At 39.3% G+C, this 18,685-nt stretch overlaps 1 protein-coding gene and 1 long non-coding RNA gene across 11 annotated transcripts in view; both read left to right on the top strand.

Annotated features, from left to right (window-relative positions):
• TENM2 (teneurin transmembrane protein 2) overlaps nt 1-18,685 on the top strand; it is a 1,283,391-nt gene that overhangs the window by 713,053 nt on the left and 551,653 nt on the right. The gene's annotated exons all lie outside the window — the stretch shown is intronic.
• Nucleotides 14,437-15,953, top strand: LOC116533118. Its single transcript, XR_004261089.1, has 2 exons — nt 14,437-14,827; nt 14,861-15,953. It is a non-coding gene; the product is annotated as an uncharacterized LOC116533118 (long non-coding RNA).

The following is an 18,685-nucleotide window of genomic DNA, read 5'->3' as shown; positions in this document are numbered from 1 at the left end:
TCCTTTTTAAATGGTACATTTTTGTATGTGTGAGAAAACATTAGAATAAACAAATAAGCCAAGAAAGAAACACTTGAAAATCGACTGCAGTCTTACCATTTAGCAAGAATCACTATCAACATTGTGAGAAATGTGCTTCCAGGGCTTTCTCTATAATGATATGTAATAAAATTTACAACAATAATGATGGTATTTATATAACACTCACTCTGTGCCACGCACTTTGAAAGGCACTTTATATTTGATCCTCCATGAACTATGTGCACTGTTTTCATCATTCTTGATTGATGGAGCAACTGAGGCAGGGATCAGTCGAGCGACTTTAGCAAGGTTATAAATATGGTGAGAGTAAGCAGCAGACCTCAGTTTGTTCTCAAGAAGACTGGTTCAAGATTACGTCCTCTTACCCCTGTCATATTGCTTCTCACTGTAGTATTCTGAAGCAGCGATGGTATAGCGTTCTACTATTGCTTTATCGTTTTTTTTTTTCTTACTGTATGGTGAAATTTCCCCCCATGTTTTCATGTTTCATCATTTTTCATGATTCTCCCTGATTCCATCTAAAAGAGCATGTGATCACATCCTTAAATGATCCCCTATTGTTGAGCATGTAGGCTGCACCACATTGCAGAGGTTGTTTAATTGAGAAATTTCTGTCTTCATCCTCGAAACACTACTCTTCCAACTAACTCATGTACCAACTTTGTTTGAAAAACAAAACAGATTGCATGTTGCAAGACAGAGCTGCTGGCAAAATACTCGATCGTGTCAGATTTATACAAACCCATCTCCTGTGTATTGCACCATGTCCTAGAAAACTGAAAACCATGAAAACAAGTGCTCATATTTTAAGGGACTCAATGACAGCTGATAAAATATTGCATTTTCTGTAGCAGTTTTTACATAAAGCTTCCACCTTAAAGAAATGGATTTGATGGGACTAGGTGGTAATTTTTTAATACAAGCAGTGACAAAATAAACACCATCTGTTAGTATTGACTTATTCCACGGCATTCTCATGCTGGGTGATTTTATTTCACTTTTTTCAGAAATGGTTAATGACACATCTGGTAGTCAGTGAAGGTACACTCTGGTTGATTAAATGTGGTCATAAGTTTACACAAAATGCTGACAGAACATTTTTTTTTCTTTTCCATTATAACCAATGGGGCACATCGGAGTGCCTGGCTAGCTACTCATTTTAAACCTTGTATAGGATTATCTGTTTGGTGATGGTTGAACTTCTGGAAAGATGTTGTGTTATTTTGAGTCTTCTAAGAAGCAGATACCAAGACAAGATTAGGTATGCAAGAGATTTACTGAGGGAAACACCTGTGAAAACTAAAGCAGAGGAGCAGGAGAAGGTGAGGACAGACTTCAGATGGCAATGTGAGTCTGACACCAGTGAAGGGAGAGTGGGAAGGAAAGAGGAGTGGGCAGGAAGAGCCCCAGGGAGCAGCAAATTCTAAAACAGTGTCAGCCAGGACAGTTGTCCATCCGAGATTTTCTGCATCCTGCATAGATGGGCATGAATTCGTTTCTTCTCTGTGCCCAGTCATTGGTGGAGAACAGCCCTGGGAACCTCAGTACAGAGTAGTGGATCTGAAGGGGACAGCCAGTTTGGCCCTCCATCAACTCTGTTCCCACAGCCAGAGATCCGAGGAGTGTGTTTTTATGGTCACCAAAAATATCAACACAAAAGATGAAATGATCACTGCATTCATTTATCTCTGCATGTATTTTTGAAGAAGAAAGTTCAACATTTAAAATAGCCTATTCCTCCTCTAATGTCTCCATTAGTCTAGCAGGTGTGACATGTACTGCAGAGGACTAGTGTAGCTAGCTGGAATCATAGGTCCCGTTTCTGCTAAATCCTTTCAGTGAAGGGAAAGAGGCGAGTCCTAAATACTGTTCTTACCTCTTCATCTGCTCTTTTTTTTTTTCTTTTTTTGAGACAGAGTCTCCCTCTGTCCCCCAGGCTGGAGTGCAGTGGTGTGATTTTGGCTCACTGGAATCTCCACCTCTTGGGTTCAAGTGATTCTCCTGCCTCAGCCTCCCGAGTAGTTGGGATTACAGGCATGAGCCACTGCACCCAGCCTTTTCATCTGCTCTTAAACTCTCAGAGACTTTGCTGCTGCTATTAATTTTGCTTTCAGTGTGAAATGTTCTTTTGGTTTGCCATAATTTTGGGCTCATGACCTGGGAACTTCACCTCCTATTTGAAAAGAAACTCATCTGGGAATGGAAGAAGTGAAATTTAGGAAAGAACACACATTTTTTTTTTTTTAGTCATTCAAACCCCAAAACATATTTTGAGGGACAGAAGGAAAAATAATGCTGTGTATGATCACTTCTTACATGTCAAGCCATTATATTATAATCATCCTTAATTCTTAAAGCCTTTTGAGACAAGTAGAGTTTTTATTTATGTTGATGGATTTTTTAAAAAAAATTTAACAGAAGAGGAAAGTGAGGTTCAGAAAGATCTGTGACTTTTTATTGGCACACAACTAGAAAGAACAGATTGGGGCTTTTTCCCTGTTTTTCTTGAGTCGGTATACAGAGTAGACTTGCCAAAGAATTCCTCAGTTATGCCAGTTACTTTACTTATTTGGGAAGGACTTCTCATATTTGTACAGATATCTTTCTTCACATCCTGAAAAGGGCACTGAACAGAGAGAGCTGCATGCTATTACCATTTTTGCTGCTAAATGCTTGTGTGGTTGTGAATTAGTTATCTGGGCCTCTGATTTTTCATCTATAAAGAAAGGAGATTGGGTTAGATAAGATCTATCACACTTCAGCCATTTTCTATCACCTTGATTCCCGTCCCATCTTTAATGCCACCTATTATATATTTGCTTGATATTTTATTTAAAATAATTCCTCCTTGCAACTTAAATGTATTTAAAATAAAAACATTTCATCAGTGTTTAGAAGGAAATATAAGTATAAACGAACAAAATTACACACATTCATATATACAAAATATATATAAATATATGTATATATATGAATATATACATACATATGCATATATATGAGTGTGTGTGCATGGGGGGGAAGGAATATAAGCAATGAAATGCTAGGAACAAATTGAGACTTTCTCCTTAATGTAACTAGAAACTTTAATGACAAATCGAAAACAAAGTATTTCTAATGAAAGTGTTCTGGAGACCCAATGTTGTTTGACACTTTGTGACACCTCATCATTTTCTGGGCAACCAGTGTCTTGTATATGTCAGATACTGGAAAAACATGACTTGTAACACAAATTCTGTCTCACGTACTTGCAATTTTCCTCCCCTGCTCCCCTACTCAAACTTCATCTACCTTTGGCCCTATTTTACCTCATCCTTCCAATTGTAAAATTTGTAAGGACCATCTCTCCTCTGACTGCAGAAGTACTGTCTGTATCTTGGCTCATGAGTAGAAGGAAATGAGACCTAGAACAAATAAGAACAATTTCTTCCTGTGCGTCTGGGAAGGTTCACAGGAAGGAAGTAGACAGAGCTGGATAGTCTGGGTAAAGCCTGAGGCAAGTCACACTGTGTCTTCTACCAGCAGGTGTTTACCCAGTTAAGATCAGTTTAAATTGAATAGTGTGCAAATGAAGATGGAGTTTTCCCTTGTATCCCATTTCTCCAGTCTTACTGTACCAGCCTTCCTTCCCTGCTTGTCCCCCAGCAATTACCACCAGAAAATAATCCTTTACTATGTATTACCTTACGGTATTTTAGAAAGAGTAGGATCATTGTGCTCAAACAGAACTTGGTTCAAATCCCAAATCTTCCTGACTTCAGAAAAGAGACGCTGTGGCTCCTGGTGGTTAGCAGAACTGGGAGTTCTCCAGCAGAGTCTTCAGGAAATTGATAGGCAAGGGGGATCTCACAGGCAGGAGAAAGAGAGGTCAGAGGAGGAGAGATTGAGGGTCTAGCCCTGGTCCCAAACCAGTTGGCCTTTGTGGAAGGTATGTGATATACAAAGAACTGTCTTACCTACTCTGAATCTGAGATCTGAAGGTGCCTGTGTGGTTAAAATCTCACCTATATTTTTTTAGCACCATTTGGGGAAGAGGAGTACCTCTTTATTGACCCTCTGCCTTGCTACCAAACCCTCTGCCTTCCCAAATAATTGCTTGATAGCCTTCTCTTTCCTCATGCCATGCCCTCTTTGCCACCCTGGAATGCCACTACCTGAAATGATCTTATTTCTGCATACATCTACTTGCTTACTGCTTGCTGGTCTCCCCTCTCTAAACTGTAAACTTCATATGAAGGACCTTATCTGCCCTGTTCACAGGTTGTTCTCGGGGTCTAGAACAGTGCTTGCAAATAGTATTAGGTCAATAAATATTAAAAAGGTCAAATGAATTGGCCTGAGGCAATTGCCCCCATTCACTCTAACTTAGTAAATTAGTTCCTAATTCTGGCTGTGCACTACTGTCACCTGGGGCTTTATTGGAAACACAGTTTCCAGATCATCACCCTGGATAGTCTGATTCAGTTTGTTTTGGGTGAACCTGAGGAATCTGTATTTTCAATTAATATCTCAGGCGATCTGGACACAGCCAGTGCCTGGACTGATAATGTGGGAATTACTCCCATGGGAAATATTACTGAAAACAGAACTTTATTATTAGCATCACCTAAACCACATTTGTTATGTTACAGACTATTAATTAAATATATATGCATGACTTTAAAAATATATACCTCCAAGCCACATCCAGTTTGTGTATGTGTTACTGGCAGAAGCAATTGTATTTATTCATACCCTTAATGCAATAAGGTAGGGAGACCCAGCTGTTCAGGCAGGTGCCTCCTTCCCAATAAAAAGATAGATCGATTCGATTAACAACTGAAGTGGTGAACTGTTGAGAGGCTGCCCAAATGGCCTTTGGGCTTTCTTCTAGAATGGCATCAATACACAGTAGAATTGTGGCAGATGGACGATAGTGTTGCATATGTGCCCATGCTGGGAACGAGGCTATTTCGAGCTCCTCCATTGGTCCCTCAAAGGGCTGCCTGGTCTGCTTGATGGCTTGAGTTGGCAGTATGGAGTAGCAACTGAGAGCCCAAGCTTTAGAGACAAACAGCCCTGGGTCTGAATCACAGAACGGCCACTGATTAAAGGGCATTTTACATAGCCTTTGTGAGAGCCTGAGATCTTTCATCTGTAATTAGGAATGATATTCTCTGACTCATTGGTTTGTGCTGAGCTATTAGTAGAGTGTGCCTGGCATTCTGTATCTGTGATGCTCAATAAATGCAAATATTATAACCTCTGGGAAGACTGACGTATACCTTTCCACTGCCGGGAATTGCCCTACCAACTCTCCGAAGTCCAAGAAATCTGCCCCGACTGGTCAAGAGAGGGCCTAGGCAAAAGTGTTTGGTTCGGCATGGAGAAATTGAGGGTAACGGAACTTTAATATGTTTTTAAAAATCCTCCTTTAAATTACATTTGACACTTGCCATATGAATAGTTAGGATTTAATGAATACCTTTTTATAGTTACATAATTTTCCTGTAAGATGTATTGGGTTTCCAGAAGAATGTTGGGCTTGATTCAATTTTAACTTGATTCAGACTATTCAAAATTTATTTCCTAAAGAGTAGCCTCAATGGATAAACTTAGGAGTTGTTATTGGAGGACTGGGTAACTGTCATATACTAAACATTGATGCATCTCTCCCTCCCTATTACCTACCTTTTAAGAAATTCCTAGGGAAAAAAAATTGTTAGTTAAGGCAGAGATTATTAAGGATGGGCAAGAGTGAAGGGCCCTGGAGTTGATCGTGGAAAAAATATAGCTTGGGTGATTTCATATCCAGAAGCAAAACCAATATGCAGATAGCTGTTAATGCTCTGTTTGACTTATAGTTCAGAGTCCACTGCTTCGCCTAGCATGTCCAAGATGTTGTAGTGCCACCATCACCGTATATGAAGGCTAATTACTTGGAATATTCCTTACTGGGTGTAAGTGTTCCCCAGAGATTTAGCTTAAGGGTGGAACTCAGGAGCCCAGCACAATCATTCCTATTAACTATTTAAAATAACATTTTGGAAGCTCAACAGACTAATTGAATGCACTTTTCACAATTCCATTTAGAAATCTCAAGTTGAGATTTTGGTATTACCAGAAATGTACAAAAATCACCAGCCTCCTCAACTGACATCTTGCTAGAGTTCCCCTTTTCACTCTACCTCCTCCACACTTGTCCAGCTTAGCTTCTTGGCCCGGGTGAGCCAATGTAACATCTTATGGATATCAGCTTACAAGGTAAGACAGTAAGAGAGTGCTGGTTCTCGACTATGGCCTCATGCTGGAAGCACCTGGGGATCTTTACAAAACTGAGATCCCGATTGAATTGATCGGGGTGTGGTCTGGGACTCAGGTTTTTAAGAGCTTCCCACGTGATTCTCATGCACAGCCCAGGTTCTGAACCAGTACTTAAAATAGCAGAGTATCCCTTGCCCCAGGACTAGAGGTGACTCAGCTGTATTTTCTGTGTCTACTTTTGAAGAATTAGTTACAAATTATACTACTGCTTTTACATAGTAATTAAAACAGTGATGTTTTTATGGGAGATGCCTTCAAGCTGAGCCTATCCACTCTGTCATTTCTTTAAATGAGCTTAGTGTAAGAAGTCTGGTTGGTGCAGTCTGAGCCTGCAAACCATTTCTTTCCTTTCCCATACTTTTGAGAATCAGGCCCAGCTCTTAATCTCTTGGTGTGCATGAATAGTTCTCATTAGTTGTGGTAAGTGCGTTAAGTGTAACTAACTATAGAAGCTCACTGAAACTGGACCGTGTAATCACATTGTTCATCAGAAGGGGTTTTAATGTTTACATGCAGAAAAAAAAATTGTCATCACAAGTAGATAAATAGCCCATTATTTTACACTTGAGTTGGTACAGCAGGAGCAAACATCCACCAAACTACTTCTGTTGACATTCCAGTTGAGCTGCACGTAAGAGGCATGTGGATGTATCCTGTCTATTCTCAAACAACATTCATCTACTCTTGCTTCTGATGTCATTTCCCAATGGGGGACATATTTCTCTGAAGCTTTATTGCTTCTTTGTGGGTATCAGAACCTCAGTTTTTAGACATGCTTATTCACAGAGCAGAATTTTCCAGAGTATGGGAGCTACACATACCATAGGCATAGCACCTGCAGTGGCTTTAAGTAAGTTGGGTCACGTAATGAGGGGTAGGCGAACTTTAGCTATACAGGACTGAATAGTATCTTGGGCTTTGCAAGCCATGAGGTCTCTGTTATTGCTACTCAATTCAGCCATTTTAGCACTAAAGCAGCTGTAGTTAAAACATAAGGGATGGGTGTGGCTCCAAAAAGAATTTTTAATGCACACTGAAATTTGAATTTTGTATAGTTTTACAAGTGAAATGTTATTCTTCTTTCGATATTTTTGAACCATTAAAAAATATGAAACTCCCTCTTAACTCTGGTTTGTATATAAACAATCCTTGGGCCAGTTTGCAGACTCCTGCCATTGGAGGAGCCATTGCTAGATGTTACACACTCTCTAAAACGTGTGAGTTTCGCATTTTAGCAGAGGAAGAGGGTTCAGGTTTTCTGTGAAGCAGACAAAAATAGCTAACAGGAATTTAAGCATATCGTGTTGAACTTTTTAAATTTTATTGTAAACATTATCCTCTATTTGTGGCTACTAAGTGAATTTCCACTTAAAATGGTGATTTTTTTTTTAAAGGATTGATTTACAAACAAAAATAGTAAGTACAGAAGAGGCCAGGTAATACATAGCTATGACTAAAATCATGAGATGATATTTATAATATTTGAAGGGTTGGTATTTGGGAAACTGCTGTCTAGGTTTGATTACCTGTGAGTGTTTTTTTTCCTTTGGAGGACTATCTGTAGTTCAGAAAAAAATGCTTATTTTTTTTTTACCGCAACTTACGATATAAAAAATTTTTAAAAGCCCCTGATGAAGCATACACATTTCCTCTGATACTATCATCAAAGCCAGCCAAGGTATAAAAACCAAAGTAAAGTAAGGTTAAAACTTACGATGACTCCTGAAATACATGGAGCGATAGTAGTTCCGTTGTCTCCCTTCGTGGTCTGTGGATTTCATGTAGTTCTCTGACACGCCTTTTATCTGAACACTTCACATGTTTTTACTAAGGATCAGGAGCTCACTTATTTATCATTGTCTAAAATGGTAAGGCCCCCCTTTTCTTTGTATGAAAATACTCATTATATGTTTAAACAAATCAACAGAAATAGGAAAAACAGATGGTGAAAGGATTATGAGGTATTTTGAGAAGAGAGTGTGCTATATTTTCTAAGTTGGAATGACCAGTTGCTCTCTGATTGTAAATGTCTCCACTAGCGCAAAAGCCCTGCTTGCAATCAACACCACGCTTTGTCAGCGAGACCCTGCTACAGCCTCCTGAGGGTCTCCCAGCTTCTCCTCTTGCACCTTCCTGGGCCCATTCCTTACTTCCCACCTCCTCCTCTTCCATTCTCACCCAGCACCCTGACAGTCTTAAAAAGTGAATCAACCCGTTAACAGTCCTGCTTAAAAACCTGGGGAAGCTCATCACCTAACTTGGGAAAACAAACGTCTATACGCTGTATGTGGAGCAGTCAGCCAGGCCCTGCACGATTTAGCCCTGCCATTTCATGGCCTCTGCACACAGTCTCTCTCCCTTCCAGGCCTTGCCCTCCTCCAATTTCTCACACTTGCCTGGTTCTTGCCTGTCTTTAGATACCAGTAGCACCACACCATCCCTGCTGTGACAACAAAAAATGCCTCTGGATGTTGCCGAACGTCCCCTGAAGGGCAAAACCATCATCTGCCTGAGAACTGCTGCCCTATCGGGAGCACTGTCCCCTATGGTGCCTGCTCCTTGTTTGGAGCTCAGCATGCATTTCCCTTCCATAGAAAGCCCTCCTTGGCTCCCACTTTTAGAAATAGTTCCTCCGATTTGAACCTTTCATTCTATATTTTGCTTTGCCTTATAAGGACTTATCTCGAATTGTAATCGCATATGTATCCTGTGTTTATTTGTTTAATATCTTTTTACTAGATTATAAGCTCCCTGAAGCCACGTTAATTTGTTCACTGCTTTATTTTCAACATGTATCACAGTGCCTGGCACATTGCAGTGGATTAATCCATATATATTGAATAAAAGAGTTACCATTTTTTTTTTTTTTGAGATGGAGTTTAACTCCTCTTGTTGTATACACTGGAGTGCAGTGCCACCAGCTTGGCTCACTGCAACCTCCGCCCCCAAGTTCAAACAATTCTCCTGCCTCAGCCTCCCCACTAGCCAGAGTTACAGGCACCACCACCACGCCTGGCTAATTCTTGTATTTTTAGTAGAGATGGGGTTTCACCATGTTGGTCAGGATGGTCTTAAACTCCTGATCTCAGGTGATCCACCCACCTTGGCCTCCCAAAGTGCTAGGATTACAGGTGAGCCACTGCGCCCAGCCAAGAGTTACCAATTTTCAGTCAAATTTGTATTTCATAGTCCTGTGGACCTACTATCCTGTCACCATCCCTAGCTGTTATGTTTAGGTTATGTAACAAAGAAAAATAAGTCCTCAGAAACTCGAAATATAATGGCCTGACAAAGTGTCCCTCTAAGTGATTAAATTTCTGTTTTACTAGAGTTCAAACAAGTGCTCTGGTATTTGCCTTTATGTTGACAAGAAAATAAATCTATTTCCAAATGCCACAGAGAGAAATTTACTCTCCCCTTTCCTCGTTGTATGCACTGATCGTGCATTCAGATCTGATTACCCCTCATGGGCAGCCTCTGTGTGTAGTAATTTGAGCTCTTTTCCTTAGTATTTCCTTTACCACTACCTCCCTGGTTGTTTTTACCTCCGTAACTACCTTTCCAGTCAAAGCATTGCATCTTTTTCTATAAGATGATGACTTCAGATCACCTTCTTATTTTTCTCACATTTATTTTCAAATGTGTCTTCATTTTCCCACAAGCCCAGCCCATTATAGACCATGCTTTGCTATTCAGAGTGACTCAACATTCCCTGACCAGACCATGGTGTCTCTCTCTCCATCAGGCTCCACACTGTTCCCTGTGCTAGAACATTGTAATCCATAATGATCTCCTAAAAACAGCCCCTTAATCCTCAAGATGAACTGGACGTCTCCCCAGCTCACCTACCCGGGCCCTGGCCTCCTGGATGGCCATTGTACAGACATATGGCACTGCAGTTGCCTGTTAATTTGGTTGTCCCTTCCATTGCTTGAACATGCATAGTGGGAAGAACAGAGAATGGCTTCCATAAGTACTTTCAAAAGAATTAATGCAGTTCCTTTTAAAGTGTAAACCCCTTGAAACTGAGAATGAATTCTATAGTCAGCTACTTATAAACGTCAGAGAAAATGGAACTTAAGACAGTCACATCTTTTGGCTTTGATTAGTGAAAAGAAATATATGTGACTGTCACAGAAGGCAGGCCTAAATATGTAAGATGCTTCACAAAACAGAGATAAAGAGGATGTCCTGTCCTTAAAATTAAAATTTGGAAGGATTAATAGTGGCTCAACACACTAGAATGCTGTGTTAAGTAGTATTCTGAAGCCTCATCCAAGCCCAATAAAAAGAATAATTTGATCCATCAGCAAAGCGTGCTATGAATATCAAGCAGGGAAGGCCACAGGTTTTAGTTTTAGTATCTAAAACGAAAGGGGTAAGTAAAAACGTAAAAGGAACACCCAAACAGAATCTCTGCTTATTTTACCTTATTTTTAAATCAGACAATTGTGTACTTGAAAAGACCTCTTTGCACATCCCCAAGTCTTACTTTGCAGATGTATCACCTTACTTTCAGACGAAGCAGCTAAGGTCCTCAGAATAAGTATGCTGAGCATGTCTCCGCTGTAGCCAGATAGAACTAGAACAATGCCCTGCCCTGCTGCTTATCTTTCTAAGAATTCTGAACCCTGCTGAGTTTATGGGGCAACATTCCTATGGCCTGACTTGCAGCTTAAGTGGCTTCTGAATCGAACATCCCTCCTCCAGCGGTTGAGAGACGTAGACTGGCAGCTAGTAATAATGCAGCAATGATATATTTAGTATCAACTATCGGCCAGGCTTTTGCTGAACAGTTTACAACGCTGTATGTTCCCCGCATGCCCCAACAATCCCATGTAGTAGAAAGTGTCAGTTTCCCCAATATGCAAACGAGAAACCTGAGGCTTTAAAGATTAACTGACTTGGAAAAATCACATAGCTAGAAATGGAGAGAGCTGGGCTTTGACCCAATCAGTCTGGCTCTGAATTCACTTCTGTAAATGCAATAGTATATTGGGGTTTAGGGAAAATTTTTACATAGCACTGTTGAGGACATCTTGAGTTCTTCAGACCTCTTCAGAGACATGGTATCTCATAGAAAGAGAATGAAATCTGCAAAGACACTTAGTTTCACTGAAAAGGTAAAACAGGCTTAAAGAGTACTTGACTCAGAAAATTTACAAAATCTCGCTGCTCCCTTGATAGAGAGACCAGATGGACCATGGAATAAAGTACTTCCTTAAAAGTTCTTTAAGAATTGAAATGTGAAGATAGAGGTCACACATGGTATACATTAAGATAAAAATAATTAAGAGCTAACATTCTCTGCAGACCTACTAAGTACTAGGGTTGGGCCAAGTGTTTTACAGATGTTATCACTTGAATCCCCACAACCCTTGAGCAGGGGCCTGCATGTTTAGGTTGTGTACTGCAGAATGCCGAAGGGCACCATTGATTTAATCTGTAACATGCATGGTTGCTTTAGGTGGTGCAGTGACCCGACCTATGAGATTGTTAAACTTCGTGGTTTAGTGGTTAGTTCAGACTGCATTGCCAGGAAGGGACTAAGCTGGGATTTGAACCCAGAACACCCTACTCACAGAGTCCTTGCTTCTCACTGCTCTTGGTATACCAATGCCTCTGTAAACATCCTCTCTCAGGGGAGAGAATCAGGCTAATTTAATCAGCACGGTCGTGCTTTTCTGGGTTATATGAAATTATTCTCTGTAAGAATCTCAAAGCCAGCAGTTAATGATTTGGTACTATTAGCAATTGATTGTGAATATCACAATTCAGTCCATCCTGAAAGGATAGGTTTTGATAAACTGATTCCATTTGAATGTGCATCAATTCTATATTCAGTACCATTGTCCTTCCTCTTAGTATACCACGCACTGAAAAAATAAAATTGCTGTTCAGAAATGATACTTGGTTCAGCCCCAGTACACACAGTTGTTATATTCGTTAAAACAAAAAAGGTATCAAGGTTTTGGGGAACTCTAGGGAAAACAATATGTGAATTAATTTTAGTTTCAAAAGAACAGCAGGAATTATTCAGGTAAAAATATTTATGTTGATATGCTACAACTGCCACATTTTATCTGTGTGACCACTAGCACTTTCTAAACAACAGCTGCTAGAGAAATGTACACAAGAAATATGTGAGGTCTATGGAAAATGGAATTTTTGTATTCTAGCTATTACATTTTTTCCCACTCATTACATCTCCCCCAACTCTTGCAGGATGTGGGTTTTTTGCATAAGTTGCACATTCACAGTTAAATGAGGCACCTTTCTGACTTGGCTAAATATGTATGAACATGACGTTATGAATATATGAACTGCTTTGAAAGGTAGAACCCTGTGATGTTGGCATTATTGTCATGTTGGGTTTTTTTTTTTTTACGCCATTTTCAAATTATTCTGCATGAAATTTAGCATAGGGTAGCAATCACTCTTTCTTACTCTGTATACTTTCTCATGTTCCAGTGAGAAGGAGAAGAAAGCAACATAGGTTTGTGACATGTAATGTTTGAGACCATTGGCTTTGCTTCTCACTAACTGCATGTGAGAATTTGGGCAGGCCACTGAAGCTCTAGTTCTGTGTCTTACTTGAAAAATAGGAATGATAATAAGCTCCCACCTCATAGATCGTTTTAAGGGTTCATTAAATAGATACATACATACAGTGTTTGGCAAAGTGCCTGATTCCTAGTTAGTGGGACTCTAAATTGTAGTTATTATTATTGTATTGTATTATTCTCTGGTCTGCACTGGGAAAGGATCTGCCCACATTGCTGTATAAATATTCTGTGATTTTAATGATAGTTTCTAACTTTTCAGGTGACCTTTTCTTATTGATATTTACGTTCATGTTGCGATAAACTTGAACTATAAAGAAAGTAAATATGTCTCTTTAAATGTTATTTTCTATCAGTTCCTTCTAGAGAATATTTGTTTTGGCAAGTAGAGGTATATCCTGCTTTAATCAACCCATCAGGCTTACTCGATTCAAGGAATTTTCACACCATTTTGAAGATTGCAACAGTTATTGAGAACTATAAAATGCGTTCCCTGCTTTTGAAGAGATCTGGGAAAGGATTATTGACATCTTTTTATACAGAAGAGGAATCACCCTGAAACACCAAAGAAAGGTTTACATCAAATATAATAACTGATGACATGCTGATTTAAGTATTTAATGAGCAAATCCTATTAACTCTGCCCACCCATTCATTCGGTTACACAAATGAAATAACATCTGAACTTCCATGCATGGGTGACCAAATCCCATACACAAGATAATGAAGGATAGAGCTGCTTAGGTTTTAATATCATGCCTTTCCTTGGGAATGTTCTGCCTTTCACGTTTGCCTAGGTGCTCTCTTCATTAGCTGAATTCATCTCCATCTTGCCAACACACTTGGTTATACATTGATGTTATGATTTGGGTCTTGTGTGTCTCTATGGGGCCATGTCACTCATTTAATTTCACCTTTTTAATGAAGAAAGGACTACATATATACCCACATATATATGTGATATAGATCCTTTGCATAGTAAAAGTTTTCCCAAGAACTGCTGTTTTTGATTTTCTTAAAAAGTCTTTGCTTACACACACAACCTCTCTCCCTCTGTCTCCCTCTTGCTCTATTTCTGTCTTGTTCTTGATTTCCCTCTTTCACATATGCACAAGCAGAGGCATTCATACCCACACTCATATAGACCTTTTAGTCTTTCTTCTCATAGTGTTACTCCATATGCTGCAATTGCTTTGGCTATAACTAGTCCAGAAATTTGCAATCCATAGCCATGTATGCTAAATGACACAGTAAGTGGTATATAGCTTTAAAAAGACTACATTAAGCTGGGCGCCGTGGCTCATGCCTGTGATCTGAGCACTTTGGGAGGCCAAGGCAGGTGGATCACCTGAGGTCAGGAGTTCGAGACCAGCCTGGCAAACATGGTGAAACTTCATCTCTATTAAAACTACAAAAATTAGCCGAGCATGGTGGAACATGCCTATAACTCCAGCTACATGGGAGGCTGAGGCAGGAGAATTGCTTGAACTTGGGAGGCGGAGGTTGCAGTGAGCCAAGATTACACCATTACACTACAGCCTGGGTGACAAGAGTGAAACCATCTCAAAATGAACAGAAAAGAAAAGAAAAGACACATTAACTCCTGATTTAAGCAACAAATGAATTGGTTGTGATTCTCACTTGTTAAACAAAGAAGACTCACCATAGGATTACTTTATGTCATTTAGAAAAAGACATTTTTAATTTTTTTTCTGGAAATGTACCATAGAACCCAACAAGTGGTATACTAAATTAGTACTAGTCTTCAAAATATATGTAGTCTCATTAATGTATTGATTTCAGAAAAATTATGTCAGCAACTTAGGTCTTTGCATGTGATGTAACAATTAGTTTTCCGCTAGGCTGATAGAAGAAAGTAAAGAGAGGCAAGAATTTGTTTCCCAAATTATTGTGCTTAGGTTTTTTGTTGTTCTTCAAAAGTTTGTGCTTAGTTTTTTGTTGTTGTTTAACCCCTTTTTCCATCCCCATCTCTCAACCTGAAGAAGAGGTGAAAGGAATAGGAGGAAGAAGGAAGCAATCAACTGTTTGGTAGAATAAGATAAGAAATTCTTTGAGGGTGCAAAATTATTTCTGGGTAGTTCTGAACTTGGTTTCCTCAGAGAATTATGTGGTGGATATTGGCCGTGGCACAAGCCTATGTTGGATTACTTTGCTTAAAGTTTTTAGCCAGTCATTTGAGTTTTACCACGGCGTGGGATACTGAGAGGTAGTGGGAGGGAGGATGTACTCCTCTCCACTTACCTGCACCGGGCCAGCCAATCAACCTCTTCACACTCTGGGTCCCTGTCTGAACAGAGGACTTCCATTTGTCAATACAGATAATTCCTCTGGGTGTAACCTTAGCCTACACTTTAATTTTAACTTTAACAATTTTGTTTTTTCTGAGAGCTGCAACCACGGCACATCTTATCCAACAGGAGCCATTCCTACACATTCATTTAATACAAACTCATAATACAAAAATCAGTGTGTTAAGTAAAGCCATTCCTTATGAAGAAAAGTAAATGCCTCTGATAAAATAATATTTCACCCTCACACATCGCCATATTATGAAGAGAAAATGTACTCAAACAGAAGAGTTAAATACCAATATTATGTGGTATGGGATTTAGTACAGTAGTAGCAATGAAAGAAGAAGACAGTACAGGCCAGAAAAATCAAGGAAAAAGAAGGCTTCGAGTAAGAATGACTTTGAGTTGCAGTAACCTTATGTGGGTTAACTGGTTTTGCTTCTTGTGGCTGTATTGATGGAGTTAAAGAATCAGCCCTTTTTTCTTGAGTACTTTACATTTTTGTGCATTATCTTTAGGCTATGGTTCTTGATGTTGAAAGAAATATGATGTCTTCAAGGCTTCTCTCTAGGATGCCAAAGAGTGGCGCCTTGGGTATAGGAAGAGAGCATGTGTTAGATCTGCTGGAGTGTGTGTAATAGAGGTAGTTGGAGCTGGAGTGTACTGATTCTTTACTTTTTGTCAGTTCTTGGCATGCATTATTGACAGTGGAGATTGAATAGTTTGGAGTTGGTGGTAAAAATCAGCATCAAGAAGGGACATGGATGAAGCTGGAAACCATCATCCTCAGCAAAGTAACACAGGAACAGAAAACCAAACAACGCATGTTCTCCTTCACAAGTGGGAGTTGAACAATGAGAACATTTGAGCACATGGAGGGGAAAATCACACACCGGGGCCTGTCGAGGGGTTGGGGGCTAGGGGAAGAATAGCATTAGGGGAAATACCTAATGTAGATGATGGGTTGATGGGTGCAGCAAACCACCGTGGCATGTGTATACCTATGTAACAAACCTGCACGTTCTGCACATGTACCCAGAACTTAAAGTATAATTAAAAAAATAAAAGAAAGAAACCGTGTTGCTTTGAATTTGCAGAAACAGCTGAGGAGAGGAAGGCAAACCCCTTGCTGTGCTCTGACTACCCCTGGGCTTTTTGTGCATTGGATTATAAAAAGTGACAGAAGACTTGAACTTTTTTATGGTAAATATCTAAAGGGAAAACTTTGTCCCTGTGGTAACCCTTTTAGCAAATATGGTTGTCACGTTCCCACTGCATATGACTGAGACTGTGCTGAGCTCAAACGAGGTGATCAGTTATTATCAACATATAACCAGCTAATAAATGAGCAAATATTTAATGAAACAAAATAATTACCAAAATATTGAGTTCTTATATTCTTGGAAAGGTAGTAATTGGTAGAAACCTGAGTGTGCCTACACCACCCATACACCCCACCCAGCTTGGTTGATCTGGATGGAGCTTTAGAAGACGTTCTTTATTTATGATTACCTGTGGCTCTATTATTGGAATCCTCCTTAGCAATTGTCTACCTTTGCTATCTATCTCTGAATATAGATGTACAAGAAGATGTACAGTAAAGCTTTGTTATTTATTGGCCGCAGTGGGGAGGAGAAGTGAAGATTATCCTAACACTCAATTAGAGTTACATCCTGTTCAGGGCAGTTCTCCAAGTGCTCCCTCTGCTCCAAACTTGGTGATAATTTAGGCTTATAAAGCAGAGAGATGTTATTAAAAATACACCGAGTTTCATCATTGACACTTCCTACCCTTTGATCAAGACTCCCCTGTTTCCCCTTCTCCCCAACCCCGGCCGTTTGGCATTCCTACTCTCTGCTTCTAGGAGTTTGACCGTTTTAGATTTATCATATAGGAGGTATCATGGAGTATTTGTCTTTCTATATCTGGCTTATCTTATTTCAGTTATCATGATATTCTCCAGGTTTATCCATGCTGTTGTAAATGGCAGGAGTTCCTTCTTTTTGAAGATATATATATATATATATATATATATATATATATACACATAGACACACACACACACAATATGTAGTATGATTATATACAGGTATTGATCGACTTACCACCTATGCAGCTTACGACCATTCGGCTTTACGACCACAATCGCTAGCCACGACTGCTCCACGTCTGGCAACACAAACGTTGCCCAGCTGGGTGTACGACAGTGCGGACCAGCTTTGGCAGCACTACCATCTCTGCATGCACCATTTCAACTGTACATATAGCCTACTCAACTTACGACCAAATCATGTTACAACCAGTACACGGTCCTGACCGTGGTCGTAAGTCGAGCACTAGCTGTATATACACACACCATAGATACTGGTATATATACTGGTATAATAAATTATATATATATATAATTATGTGTATATTATATATATATATATAATTATGTGTATATTATATATATACACACGCATACACACACAGGTATATCTACTCTGTGTGTGTGTGTATATATATATATATATATAATATGCTGGTATTATATATATAGTATATATAAATATACGGGTATATCTACTGTGGGTGTCTGTGTGTATATATATAGAATTATACCGGTATTGTATACACACACACACACGCACACATACACATACATATATATGGTATTATTATGTATATACAGACACACACACACGATATCACATTTTCTTGATGCATTCATCTATGGTGGACATTTAAGTTGTCTTTATGTCTTAGCTATTATAAGTAATGCTGCAATGAACATGGGAGCACAAATATCTCTTCGAGAGCTGGATTTTACTTCCTTTGAATATTTACCGAGAAGTGTGATTGCTGAATCATATGGTCATTCTATTTTTGCTTTTTTGAGGAGCATCTACACTGATTTTTATAATGGCCGAATGAATTTACATTCCCACTTGTAGTGTTATAGTGTTGCCCTTTCTTCACATTCTCCCCAAAACTTGCTCCCTTCTGATTTCTTCATAGTAGCCACCCTAACAGGTGGTAGGTGATATCTCATGGTGGTTTTGATTTGTATTTCCATGATTAATGATGCTGAGCACCTTTTCATATACCAGTTTTCCATTTATATGTCTTCTTTGGAGAAATATCTATTCAGTTTCATTGTTCATTTTAAAATCAGGTTGTTAGGGTTTTTGCTTGTTTTGCTTTTGAGTAATAGGAGTTCCTTATGTATTTTGAATGTTAACCCTTTATCAGATATATGGTTTGCTAGTATTTTCTTCCATTCCAAAGATAGCCTTCTTGTTTTATTGATTGGTTTCTTTGCTGCACAGAAGATTTTTGGTTTGATATGATTTGACTTAGCTATTTTTGCTGCTTTTGCCTTTGCTTTATTGTCATATACAGGAAACCATTGCCAATGTGTTTGTGGCACTGATCATGGTAATGGTTTCATTGGTGTATACTCATCTCCAAGCTCATCAATTT

This window comes from Sapajus apella, unplaced genomic scaffold, assembly GCF_009761245.1.
Source record: "Sapajus apella isolate SASKATOON/1434 unplaced genomic scaffold, GSC_monkey_1.0 scaffold79, whole genome shotgun sequence".
Classification (NCBI taxonomy): Eukaryota; Metazoa; Chordata; class Mammalia; order Primates; family Cebidae; genus Sapajus; species Sapajus apella.
This window is presented reverse-complemented; position numbering and strand designations above follow the sequence as displayed.